This window comes from Aotus nancymaae, unplaced genomic scaffold (genome assembly GCF_030222135.1).
Source record: "Aotus nancymaae isolate 86718 unplaced genomic scaffold, 86718_ANA_hifiasm-v0.15.2.pri h1tg000011l, whole genome shotgun sequence".
NCBI classification, from domain to species: Eukaryota; Metazoa; Chordata; class Mammalia; order Primates; family Aotidae; genus Aotus; species Aotus nancymaae.
Window position 1 is genome coordinate 73,524,159 of NW_026988422.1, and position 14,128 is coordinate 73,538,286.

Below are 14,128 nucleotides of genomic sequence, written 5' to 3' on the forward strand. Positions count from 1 at the left end.
ACAAGAGCTCCAGGTTCCCTGCATCCCGGCCAACACTTGTTATTTTCATTTTTAAAAATAACCAAAATCAGAGCCGAACTGAAGGAAATCAAGACATGAAAAACCGTTTGAAAGATCAACAAATCCAAGTGTTGGCTTTTTGAAAAAATTACTAAGATAGATAGTCCACTAGCTAAACTAATAAAGAAGAAAAGAGAACACCACTGACCCCACAGAAATAAAAATAACCATCAGAAACTGCTTTGAACACCTGTACGCACAGAAACTAGGAAACCTAAAGGAGATGGATAATTTCCTGGACACATACACCCTCCCAAGACTGAACCAGGAAGAAACTGATTCCCTGCACAGACCAATAACAAGCTCCAAAATTGAATCAGTAATAAATAGTCTACCAACCGAGAAAAAAAAAAAAAAAAGCCCAGGACCAGATGGATTCACAGCTGAATTCTACCAGATGCACAAAGAAGAGCTGGTAACATTCCTTCTGAAACTATTCCAAAAAATGGAGGAGGAGGGACTCCTCCCCAACTCATTCTATGAGGCCAGCATCATTCTGTTACCAATACCTGGCAGAGATGCAACAAAAAAAGAGAAAACTTCAGGTTAATATCCTTTATTAACATTGATGCAAAAATCCTCAAAAAAATACCTGTAAACTGAATCCATCAGTATCTCAAAAACGAATCCACCACGACCAAGTAGTCTTCATTTTCGGGATGCAAGGTTGGTTCAGCATATGGAAATCAATAAAATAATCATCACATAAACAGAACTAGTTACTAGAAAAATGCAAATTAAAACCACAGAGATATACCAGTTCATAATCCACTAGAATGGCTGTCATTTTCTGTTTATTATTATTTTTTTTGAGACCAAGTCTCACTCTGTTGCCCAGGCTGGAGTGCAGTGGCATGATCTCAGCTCACTGCAAGCTCTGCCTCCTGAGTGTAAGCAATTCTCCTGCCTTAGCCTCCCGAGTAGGTGGGATTATAGGTGCCTGCCACCACGACCAGCTGATATCTGTATTTCTAGTAGAGACAAGGTTTCACCATGTTGGCCATGCTGGTCTCAAACTCCTGACCTCAAGTGATCTGCCTACCTTGGCATCCCAAAGTGCTGGGATTACAGGTGTAGTCCACTGCACCTGGCCTTCTGTTTATTTTTTAACTTAAAAAAAAACTTTTCAGTTCAGGAGTACACGTGCAAGTTTGTTATTTAGGTAAACTTGTGTCACAGGATTTTTTTTGTACAAATTATTTCATCACTCAGGTACTAAGACTGGTACCCCATAGTTATTTTTTCTTCTCCTCTCCCTCCTACCACTCTCCACCTTCCAGTAGGCCACAGTGTCTGTTGTTCCCTTCTATGTGGCATGTGTTCTCATCATTTAGCTACCACTTAAAAGTGAGAACATGCAGTATTTGGTTTTCTGTTGCTGCATTAGTTTACTAAGGATAGGCGTCCCACTCCATCTATGTCCCCACAAAGGACATGGTCTTATTCTTTTTATGTCTGCATGGTATTTTATGGTGTGTGATGTGTGTGTCTGTGCACTATTCCAGTGAGGATGACCAAGTCACCCCATAAGAGTTTACTTTGAGTTTGATCTACTGTATTAGTCCGTTCTCATGCTGCTATAAAGAACTGCCCGAGATTGGGTAATTTATAAAGGAAAGAGGTGTAATTGACTCACAGTTCTGCATGACTAGGGACGCCTCAGGAAACTTACAATCATGGTAGAAGGGGAAGCAAACACATCCTTCTTCACATGGCAGCAGGACAGAGAAGTGAGTGCCAGCAGGGAAAATGTTAGACACTTATAAAACCATCAGATCTCGTGAGAACTCACTATCATGAGAACAGCATGGGGTAAACTCCCCCCCACCATGATTCAATTACATCCCAATGGATCCCTCCCACAATCTGTGGGATTATGGGATTAAAATTCAAGATGAGATGTGGGTGGGATACAAAGCCAAATCACATCATTCCACCCCTGGCCCCTCCCAAATCTGATGTCCTCACATTTAAAATACAATCATGCCCTTCAAACAGTCGCTGAAAGTCTTAACTCATTCAAGCATTAACCCAAAAGTCCAAGTCCAAAGGCTGATCTGAGACAAGGCAAGTCCCTTCAGCCTAGGATCCTGTACAATCAAAAGCAAGTTAGTCACTTCCCAGATACAATGGGGATACAGACATTGGGTTAATACACCCACTCCGGTCTGTGGCTTGGGAGGTTATTGCAATTGTTGAGGGAGAGATGGAGGTGGCATTGGCCATAGGAGAAATGGACTGACTGGAGGGTGGCTTGGAGTCCATCGTCACTAGGACTTGAAGGACTGGATGTGACAATGAGGGTGAGGGAGGCAACCAGCCGATGTCTACATTTCTGGGTCACTACTGAGGTAGGAACCTCTATGAAAAGCATGCTGCAAAGAGAAGAATAATATATGTGCCTTATCAGAATTGCCCGTTTATGTAAATATTGACTTTCATCGACAGGTTTCTGTTAAATTAATTAAGGAGAATGTTTTGTAAAAGGGATAGGAGAGAAGTTGCTGAAGCAGCACTTGGCAGCGCCTGTCCTTTGCCTCCCTGTAAGCACCGTGGCTTCCTTAGGATGTGTTTTACACCCACATCAGGAAAACCTTCTGGGGAGGGATGTCGTTATGCCACCGCCATGTCATTAGCTAAATGGTGTTTGATTATTCCCATGCATTGTAATGGGATAGCTGAATCCCTAAGCAAAATGTGTCTCCTGGGTCCTATTTCTGTTCTTTATTGTTGGCTGTTTTATATTAATTCTGTTTTCTCCCATGATAAATGTAGTGTATGCTCATTATAGAAAAAATCAGCTCAGAGCAGCAAATGTCAGGAAGGAGATCACCCATAGCCCACTGTTAAGGCACCCACTTTATTAGTACCTTGTTGGATTGCCTTTCAGCCTTACCTTTATGCCTTTTTTATTTTTTGAGAAGGAGTCTCGCTCTGTTGCCCAGGCTGGAGTGCAGTGGCACAATCTCAGCTTACTGCAATCTCTGCCTCACAGATTCAAGCGATTCTCCTGCCTCAGCCTCCCAAGTAGCTGGGATTACAGGCACACGCCACCATGCCAGGCTAATTTTTATATTTTTAGTAGAAATGGAATTTCATCATGTTGGCCAGGCCAGGCCAGGCCTCAAACCCCTGACCTCAAGTGATCTGCTGGCCTCAGCCTCCCAAAGTGCTGAGATTACAGGTGTGAGCCACCATGCCCAGCATATGGATTTTTAAGCTACATATTTTATAATTTTTTCTTAAGGAACTGCCATTATATAAACATTTTCCATAATTTTAATAGCTTCATCATAGTCTATGATGGACATGTACTATATTTTATTTATCCTCTCTTACTGGACATTTAGATTTTCACTGATTTTTCAGTTACATATAATGCTATAAATAATCTACTTATGAATAAAGCCAATTCTGTATTTAGCATCTTTTCCTCAAAAGTGAGTAACAGAAGTGAAATTTCTGAATAATAAGGTATGAATATTTTAAAGACTTTTCATCCATAATTTTTTTTTTTTGAGAGAGAGTCTTACTCTGTCACCCAGGCTGGAGTGTAGTGGTACGATCTCAGCTCACTGCAACCTCCACCTCCCGGGTTCAAGCAATTCTCCTGCCTCAGCCTCAGCCTCAGCCTCCCAAGTAGCTGGGATTACAGGTGCCCACCACCACACCTGGCTAAATTTTTTTTGTATTTTTAGTAGAGATGGGGTTTCACCATGTTGGCCAGGGTGGCCTCAAACTCCTGACCTCACTTCACCCATAATTTGACATTGCTTTGGAAAAGGGTTGTACTCACTTATTGTTTAAGGATTGAGTGTGAAATTGTTGGGTTTTGTTTGCAACATGATATTCACAAACTAGCCCAAGAAACTCAATGAACATGAAAAAAAAGGGAGGAACTGTAACTTGGAGGAGACCAAAGGTATTATAAAACTAATTTTTAAAATATAGCTGAGCTGATAGAAGAAAAAGTTTGCATGGTTTGCTCTGCAACACTGTTCATTCATTCGAAACATACGTAATAAGCCTTTATCCAAATCAAAATCAGGCAGACTGTGGAAAGATCTCGGTAGATTTCCCAGCACAGTTCCATCACACACTGTCTCAGCACTCTCATGGAGTGGCATTTTTCAGATGAAGACTCTGAAGCTTGTTAACTTAGCCAAGATCACATGGCTAATTAGTGGTGGAGCTGGGACATAAACTCAGGGACATGGCTGCTTTAATTAACTGCAGCTGTACTCAAACAGCCTGATAAGCATCAAGTGAGAAAGCAAGTTCCACACCCAGAAACTTGTACTTACTGAGGAAGCTCAAAGGTACCCAGTACTTCAAATCTGTATCAGTCTGCTAGGGCAGCCATAACCAAGCCACTGAGTGCTTTAACAACAGAAGTGTATTTTCTTACAATTCTGAAGGCTGGACATTTGAGATCAAGGTATCAGCAGGATTGGTCTCTTCTAAGACCTCTCTCCTTGGCTTGCAGATGACTGCCTACTGCCTGTGTCTCCACATGGTCTTCCCCTCCGGGTATGTCTGGGTCCTGATATCCTTTTCCTACAGGGACACCAGCCAGATTGGATTAGGGCCCACGCTAAGGATCTTGTTTTCATTTAAGAACCTCCTTAAAGACCCTGTCTCCAAATACAGTCACATTCTGAGGTACTGACAGGTTAGGACTTTGACACAGGAATTTGGGGTGGACACAATTCAGTCCATAACAAAAGGCAACAGAATGAGAAAAGTTGCAAGTCCTCAGTTATGAGATTCGGCCATTATTATTATTATTATTATTTATTTTGAGACAGGGTCTCTGTTGCTCAGCCTGGAGTACAGTGGTGTGATCGTGGCTCACTGCAGCCTCAAACTCCCAAGCTCAAGTGTTCCTCCTGACTCAGCCTCCTACGTAGCTGGGACTATACCATGCACCACCACACCTGGCTAATTAAAAGAAATTACTGTAGAGATGGGGTCTCACCATGTTGCCCAGGCTGAGGAATGGCTAATTCTAAGCCAGTGACTCAACCCCACCTGCACTTCCAAATCACCTGGGGAGTTTTTAGCAGATAGCAATGCCTCCAGAGATGCTGACTTAATTGGTCTCTGAGGGGCCTTGGCATAGGTATTTTGTAAAAGTTCCTTGGTGATTCTAATGTGTACCCAGGACCAAGAACCTTGTTTCACTGAAATGCCAAAGAGGAACCTGAGCTGCTTTCACTATCCTACACTGTCATGCTTTCTGCCCAGCAAACAATTCGTTTTTCATGGATAGGATACTTTTTAATCAGTAAAATATCAGCACAGCAGCAGAATTGTGCGTCTCCAGTTAATGTGTACTCAGCTCGCCGTGTTCTGTAGCTCTTTCATTCATTCAAGTCGTTAGTCATTTGTTGAATGCCTGTGATAATATAGACACTACGCTGATGGAATTGACCAAATCATGACCCCTGCCCCAAGATAGGTTCCATTTCCTGGAACCTGCGAATAGGGAAATTATCCTGGATTCTCCAGATATGCCCAGTTTAATCACATGAGGTCTTAAAAGCAGAGAATCTTTCCCAGCAGAGGTCAGAGAAATGTAAGAATGGCAGAAGAGATTCAAAACATGAAATGGATCACACCCACCATATTAGATGGAGAAAGAGGATCCCCAGCCAGGGCATGTGGGCAGCCTCAATAAGCCAGGAACTGGAGCTGACAACAGCCTGCAGCTGAGAGCCTGCAAGGAAACGGAGACCTCAGTCCTGCAACCACAAGGAATTGAATTCTGTGGGCAACATGAATGAGCAAGGAAATGATTCTCACCTAAGGTCTCCAGTAAGAATGCACCCCTGTGGACAGCTTGATTTTAGCCTGCTTAGACCCAGGTCAGATTTCTGACCTACAGGAGTGTGAGATTATAAATGTATGTTGTTTTAAGCCACTAAAATTGTGGTCACTTGTTACAGTAGCAAGAGAAAATGAATGCAGTTAAACTTTGAAAAATACAATAAGAAGACAATCTCCCTGTTGTCATGGAGCTTAGCAACTCACATTTGCAAAATGTGTAAAAGGCGAAACGTGAAGTTTGCAGTAACTCAAGTCTTAGGCTGAAGAAGTTATTGAATGAAGGATCCCTGGGTGTTAGGTGCAAGTTCCATGCTTTCTGATGGAAGTTCCAGCTAAAAGGAGAATGAGGAATCTTTTACTGTAGATTGAAGGAAAGGGGATGTTTTTGTAATACAAATGTAGAAAAAAATGATCATTTAGGAAGGATAGGCTTATGTCAAAATAATAGTAATAACAGCTCCTCAGACTTAAAAGGAGTTCTTTGCCTTCCCCAGCCCCTAGATCTACTTAATTTTAATATGAAATCTCATGGTAAAATCATATGTACCAAGTAAGGAAGTGCTTAAACACACGCATGCACACACACAATGATGGAGTATGTCAAAGAGACGCAGGAGTCAATTGAAAGCACTCTCAGTGGCCAAAGCTGGAAGGATTTGAACAACAAAATAAGTAAAGTTGGGCCAGACACAGGGACTCACACCTGTAATCCCAGCACTTTGGGAGGTTGAGGCAGGTAGATGGCTTGTGCTCAGTAGTTTGAAACCATCCTAGGCAACATGGTGAAACCTCATCTCTACAGAAAAATACAAAAATTAGCTAGGTATGGTGGCGTGCACCTATAGTCCCAGCTACTCGGTAGGCTGAGGTGGGAGGATCACCTGAGCCCGGGTTGAGGTCACAGTGAGCTATGGTCACACCCCTGCACTCTAGCCTGGGCAACACAGTGAGACCCTATTTCAAAAAAAAAGTAGAATTGGAATTGGATAATAAATTAAAGATAAAGCAAATATCCCTAAGTCCACACTGATTTAAGTAAATGATTCAATGAATAAATGGTGGAACAGAAGCAAATCTCCTCTGAAGAAAAATTTAATAAAATTTTTAATACATTATTTCACCCTCACGGAAATGGGCCATGAACTCCCCACTCCTAAGTGTGAGCTATGCATTGTGACTTCCTTCCAAAAAGCACAGTATGGAAACAGCATGAGCTGAGGAATGTCTAACTTTGCAGTGGAAAAACCTGCCAAACACGGCCTCAGCTAGAGCTCAAGGTTTTAGCATCATTAGTGATAAGTTATGCTGATAGTGAATCCCCTGGATGTGATGTGATGTGAATAGCACTTCTCCTCTCTGGTCTTCTTCTCTAAAACCAATGACTCCAGTTTTTTTTTTGTTGTTTTTTTTTTCCTGAGATGGAATCTCTCTCTGTCACCCAGGCTGGAGTGTAGTGGCACAATCTCAGTTCACTGCAACCTCCGCTTCCCAAGTTCAAGCTATTCTCCTGCCTCAGCCTCCAAAGTAGCTGGGACTACAGGCACACACCACCATCCCCAGCTAATTTTTGTACTTTTAGTAGAGACTGGGTTTCGCCATGTTTGCCAGGCTGGCTGATCTCAAATTCCTGACCTCAAGTGATCCGCCCATCTCAATCTCCCAAAGTGCTAGGATTACAGGTGTGAGCCACTGCGCTCAGCCTCCAGTGTGACCATGAGAAAACATCAGACAAATTCCAATTAAGGGACATTCTACAAAATACCTAACCAGTGTAACTCAAGATTGTCAAGGTTTTCAAAAACAAGGAAAGTCTAAGAAAGTGTCAGACCAGCAGAGCCTACCTAAGGAGACATGACTGGTAAATGTACTGTAGTATCCTGGGTAGGATCCTAGAACAGAAAAAAGACATTCTGGAAAAATAAAGGAAGTCTGAATAAAGTATGGAATTTAATTAGTAATAGATCAATGTTGATTCATTGCAATGCAATGTTAATAACAGGGCAAACTGAGTGCAGGGTATGATATGGGAACTCTGTATTATCGTCACAACTTTTCTATGAATCTTAAACTGTTCAAAAAAAAAGTTTATTTTTAAAAAATGAAAAAAAATGGATGCACCTTAAAATGTTTCTTCCATGCCTGGCACCCTATATGGTCTGTAGCATAGAAACAGCCTTTCTGCATTTTCTGAAGGGAATAAAACATATGTGTATGGATCTGGGCTAGCCGGTTTTTGTCCTGTTTTGGAGACAGGAAATGTGTTCTTTGGGTAATTTAAAGGTAAAAGTGCTCACCATAATTTATTTTCTTTGTACACTGATTTCTCTGCCTCACAGACAGCTCACTCATCATAGCATATTAGACCTATTCATGGCCAGACGTGGTGGCTCATGCCTCTAATCCCCACACTTTGGGAGGCTGAGGCAGGAGGATTGCTTGAATCTAGGAGTTTGAGACCAGCCTGGGCAACATCTCAAGACCCCCATCTCTTAAAAAAAATTTAGCAGGGGGCAGTAATGTGCACCTGTAATCCCACTACTCATAAGGCTGAGGTGGAAGGATCCCTTGAGCCCAGGAGTTCGAGGCTGCAGTGAGCCATGATTGTGCCACTGCACTCCAGCCTGGTAGACAAAGCAAGATGCTATCTAAAATAAATTTTTTTAAAAAAGCTATTTAATGTTCCAAGAGTATGTTTCATCTAACAGAGTACATTCTGTGACCATTCTGAGTATACTTTTGGGAAATAAAGAAAAATATTTATTGTAGAAAACAGATGGAGGGTTGGTAATTGCCCAGGTTGAAGGCAAACCTGGCTTGACCCCAGACCTATGGGAATCCAATTCTTGTCCCTGTGTTAAATACTACCATTTAGAACAGCTTTCCACAATAGGATTGGAGGCAATTTTAAATCAGTCCGCACATGGAAATAAAAAATATGGACCTTCTAGCCTATGGAGGAAGAACAGGAATCGTATCTTGTCTTTAACAATAGATTGATGGTGCAAACATTTAAGTACTTTGTGTAGCAGTTATGTACTCTGTCTTCAATTGAAATGTATTCTTTCATTCTGGGAAAGATTTACAATTTTCTAAGCATCAATTTACTTCCAGTCCCAGGGAGGATTCAGTTGGTAGTGAAAACAAACCAATCAAAATGTCTGAGTAGTAAAAACGCCTGTATGTATTTAGGTGGTTGTTTTTTTTCTTGTTTTTGTTTTTGTTTTTGTTTTTTGTATATAAACTATTAACAGACAAGGCCTACAAACTTATTTCTTCCTGGACACACCGACGGTGCTGCCCTGGCGGCCAGTGGTCTTGGTGTGCTGGCCTGTGACACGAAGGCCCCAGAAGTGGCTCAGCCCCTCTGTGAGCCCGAATCTTCTTGAATCGCTCCAGGTCTTCATGGAGCTTATTGTCCAGACCACTCTGGAGCCTGGCTATGTCTTCCAATCTTTACAGCCTTAGTCTGTTCCAGAACCAGTCTGGGATCCTGTACTGGCGTGGCTGCTGCATAATGGTGATCACACGTTCCACCTCATCCTCAGCGAGTTCTCCCTCCTTCTTGATGAGGTCAGTGTCTGCTTTCCTCAGCACCGCAGGAGCGTGTCTTCAGCCCACACCCTTAACCGCAGTGACGGCAAAGGCTGTTCGCCGCCGCCCACCGATGTCGGTGTTGAGTACTCGCAAAATATGCTGGAAATTTTCAGGGACCCTAGAGACAGGGCGGCAGCGAAAGCCGCGGCGCGTAGGCCTCCTGTGGAAGAGCTATTTAGGCGTTTTTCAGGGGCCTCTTTATCCAGGCCTGGGGATCCCCTCGGCCAGGGGCTCCCTTTCATTCCTCTCCTCACTTCCCTTCAGCTCATTCCCTGCACTGACTTCTCACTGTGCAGCGTGCGGGCTCTCGGGCGTTGGGTGAAGAATGCATATCCCAAACAAGCGTGGTGGCAGAAATAAAGGGCCGGCCCTCAGCGCCTTACCATCCAGGAGGTGGAGGTGGACACAGAGGTAAGACGAGGAATCCTCTGTGCGTTTCAGCCTCCTTCATCGCTCACCTCTTCCTCTGAGGCCACAAACCCTTCCAAGCCGGCTCCACTCTGGAGAATTTTCTCTAACATTCTGTCTCTCACTGGATGCTTTTTCTGAGCATCATTCTCCGAAGTGAGCAAGAAAGTGTGATACTTGGCAGAATTCATCCCCATTCCCCTTTTTTTAACTTGATATTTGATACCTACAGAAGAATATGTGTAACATAAATTTAAGGTATGCTTCCTGCTAATAAAATGGACACCTTGAACCCCACCCCCTGACCCGAGGACGGATGCTGCACCTTCCACACCAGCACCCCCCAGAGGGACCGCTACCCTAAACTGTGTAATTATCATTCTTTTGTTTTTTCAAAATGTATGCTTGTATCACATAAGTAGGTAACTCTAAGCAATGTATTGCTTCACTTTGAGATTACAAAAGAAACAGCATACCCATGTAGTCAACTGCAAATTTCTTTTCAGTCTCAATCTTAGGTTTCCGAGATTCATCTACATTGTGTCCAAACTAGAACCTGTTTATTGTTGCTTCTATATAATACGCTATCATATGAATATTCCACGGTTTACTCATTCTTTCTCCTGGTTTGGGGCATTGGGGCTTTTTTCCGGGTTTTTGCCATTGTGGTCAATGCCATAGTGAACATTCTTGGCAGACGTCTCCTGGAGGCACATGTGTGGGCATCTACAGTGCAATCGCTCTCAAGTGTGACGTGGCATCAGAATTGCTTGGAGAGACCACATATTGCTGGGCCCCCTCCCCAGAGGGGAGCGTCTGATTCAGAGGGCCTAGGGTGAGGCCAGAGATGTTGCATTTCGCAGAAGTTTCCAGGTGAGGCTGAAGCTGCTGCTCCAGGCTCCACTTTGGGAACCATCGTCTAGGGTAAATATCTAGGAGTGGAATGGCTGGGCTGCAGGGTGTGTGCCCGCTCCACATTAGAAAATAATGCCCAATTGTTTTATGATGTCCCTGTGACATTTTATTTTCCTGTGACTACGAAAAGTTCCACTGACCACATTTTCACCAACCCTTAATATTATTCATCCCCTTTCTCTGCATTCAATGTGACTGAAACTTAGAGAGTGAAACAAGTATGTTTGGCATTTTATTTAAAGAAGATAGGGGACTTTACATCATTTGGGTGTGTTCTTCCTTGGGCTTAACAAGCGGAAGAATGGGCTCTAACAGGTTTTCCAAGGAAAGTAAACAGTGTAACAATTCATATAACTTTAACACATTATCTTTTAGCAGAGCCAGGGAGAGCCCAATGGTGTCATCATTTAGGTCCATTTTAGATAGTCATTAGAAAACCAGAGATGGTTCCTAACATGATAGCTGAGACCATCAACGAAGCTGTTTTTGTCTATTCTTTCATTGGAATATAATGTTTAATCAAAAGGCACTTCATTTTGAAAAGATGAATACTCAGAGGAGATGTGATTGAAATTGCTTGTAACAGATAAGATGATCATAGATTGATTTATCACATGCCAGAACTGGAAGAAGATTGAGAAGAACATTAATTTTTGCTTTTTTTCAGACAGGGTCTCACTCTCTAGCCCAGGTTGGAGTGCAATGGCGTGATCTTGGTTTATGGCAACCTCCACCTCCCAGGCTCAAGCAATTCTCCTGCCTCGGCCTTCCAAGTAGCTGGGATTACAGGTGTGCAACACCACACCTGGCTAATTTTTGTATTTTTAGTAGAGATGGGGTTTTGCCAAGATGGTCAAGCTGGTCTTGAACTCCTGACCTCAAATGATCTGCCTGCCTCAGCCTCCCAAAGTGCTGGAATTACAGGCATGAGCCACTGCGTCCAGCCAGAGAAGGACATTTAAATAAATAGGAGTGTAGGCGGGCACAGTGGCTCACACCTGTAATCCCAGCACTTTGGGAGGCCGAGGCAGGCAGATCATCTGAGGTCAGGAGTTCGAGACCAGCCTGGCCAACATGGCGAAACCCCATCTCTACTAAAAATACAAAAAATTAGCCGTCCAAAACCAGCTGCTCTAGAGAGCTTTTCACAGTGCACTGTGAGGCAGCCTACCCATTTGCTTTCTCAGTATAACTCCATAGGTGCTTCTAGAGAAGAGAAAATGGGTTCTTTCCATCTACGTTCCCAGAGCCTACCTCGTGTTGGCACCAATTACGTGTATCAAGTCCCAGCAATGTGACTGAAACCATGGGAAATAGGCCAGACCCTTCTACAAAGCATCCTTTGGCACCAGAGTCAAAGAAGTCTCCTGCTTGTGGTTCCAGCTACTCAGGAGGCTGAGATAGGAGGATCTCTTGGGCCCAGGAGTTCGAGGCTACAGTGGGCTGTGACTGTGCCACCACACTCCAGCTTGGGCAACAGAGTGAGACCCCATCTCTATCTTGTAAAGCCTGTGCAGTTGATAAGATGGGAGACTAGGTCAGCATGTATATAATTTGAGGGAAATGCATTGCTGCCTCTAGAAAAACATCTGCAAGTTCATGTCCAAGTGGTAGAAATAAACACTATTTCCTTGTACATAGAGGTAACACTTCTTTTCTTATTTTTTACTCTCTTTCTTCCCATTGTAGTTTATGAAATATAGGCCTCAGATGATTAGTCAGAACTGAGCTAAAATTGGACATAGGTAGGAATTTTCAGGAAAATTAACTCTCTGTAAGAAAGATCCAGCGTTTATGAAATGCTGATGTTTGTAAACACACACACACACACACACACACACACACAAAGACTGAATGGAAATACATCAAGGTGTTCACAGTAATAGCAGTTCACATTATTGAACTCTTATGTGCTAAGTGCTTTACATTAGTCCAGGATAATAGCATAATAGATTACGTTATAGTCTCATTTAGTCCTCATACTATTATACTATTCTTCACTCCCTCTTCACTGACAGAGAAACTGAACCGCAGACAGATGTGTTTGATCCCTTTTCTGAACAGCAGGATTACGAATAGTGTTTTGCATTTTCTGAATTTCCTATAATGAAGATATATTATTGTGAATAACAAATACAAAATGTTATTATAATCAAACATTATTAAAAACAAACCATAAGAAACAGGAACTGCTGGGAAGAAAACACTTTCCTCGATGATAAGGCTGCCCTGAATTGGGAATTGTGGAGCTCACGGTAGCCGACTCATCATAGACGTGACTGATTTGAGAGTTTTTACCCTGCCTCCAAGGTTTACTAAATTCATCTCACTTTCAAAATTATCAAGAGATACACTGCACGTTGTTAAGTTGCAGAGAATTGGACCTAGTGGCTCACTTGGGGAACTCACACCTCCACACTGCTGACCCAGGTCTTCTAATAAAAACACTCACATCTCTACTGAATCCTGCAATTGGGACTCATTCAAGAAGAAAACAGAGATAAGGATGAAGTAGGTTTCATGAAAGAAAACTCTTTATGTGCTTGATGACTTCTTGGCAAAGCAAAGGGGAAATGTGCTGCCGTTAGGCGTCTCCTTGGGCTGCTTCGGGACCCAGCCAGCCCGCCATGGCATGAAGTCAACATTTATCTCACTGAGGACCAAGGGAAGGAAGGTGCTGAGGTTCACCGACATCTCAGACTGTTTCAGGGCTGATAAAGGATGCTGCATAAGTGATTTTTCAGATTTCTAAAACATCAAGATGTTGAGGTTCCATTGTTTTCTATTTGGCGGCCACTGCCCAGTGCCGGGTCTCAAGAGGACCTTTTCTGCCTTCCTCACCATATGGCAGATGATTTTCACAGGCCTGTGGATAGGCGTTAGAGGGAAGATGGCCTGAAATGTCACTGGTAGGATGTGGCTCCCATGTCAGGGTTCGGCACGAGAAGGGTCTGGCCTTGTTGGAGGGAGGTTGGAAGGCCTTCGGCTTGCTTTCAAGCTTTAAGTCATGTTGGTCCTCTCTTCAAGAAAAGGAATCTTTTTTGCTCTGTGTTTAAGTTTTCATTTCTGGTTGAGTGTAGGGATCTGGCATTGTTTGTAGAGTATTCAAGAAGCTTCCCAAAGGGGACCTATCAGAAGAGTCCACCTTCGTGGTGACAGCCGGGATGTCTGTAAGCTGCTTTTTTTCCCCCTGAACAGATGAGAACAAGCATTCAGCTGTCATCACTTCTCAGGCATAAAGGAAACCCACTTCACGGGTGCTGGGAGCACCAGGGGACACCCCGCATTACAACACAACATCTGCAAGACACATACACACCCA

General features: G+C 43.1%; 1 protein-coding gene and 1 pseudogene across 1 annotated transcript in view; one reads left to right on the forward strand and one right to left on the reverse strand.

Annotated features, from left to right (window-relative positions):
- The window catches only part of KCNK13 (potassium two pore domain channel subfamily K member 13), a 112,514-nt gene that overhangs the window by 51,888 nt on the left and 46,498 nt on the right, over nucleotides 1–14,128 (forward strand). The gene's annotated exons all lie outside the window — the stretch shown is intronic.
- Nucleotides 9,156–9,934, reverse strand: LOC105717799 (small ribosomal subunit protein uS13-like; annotated as a pseudogene).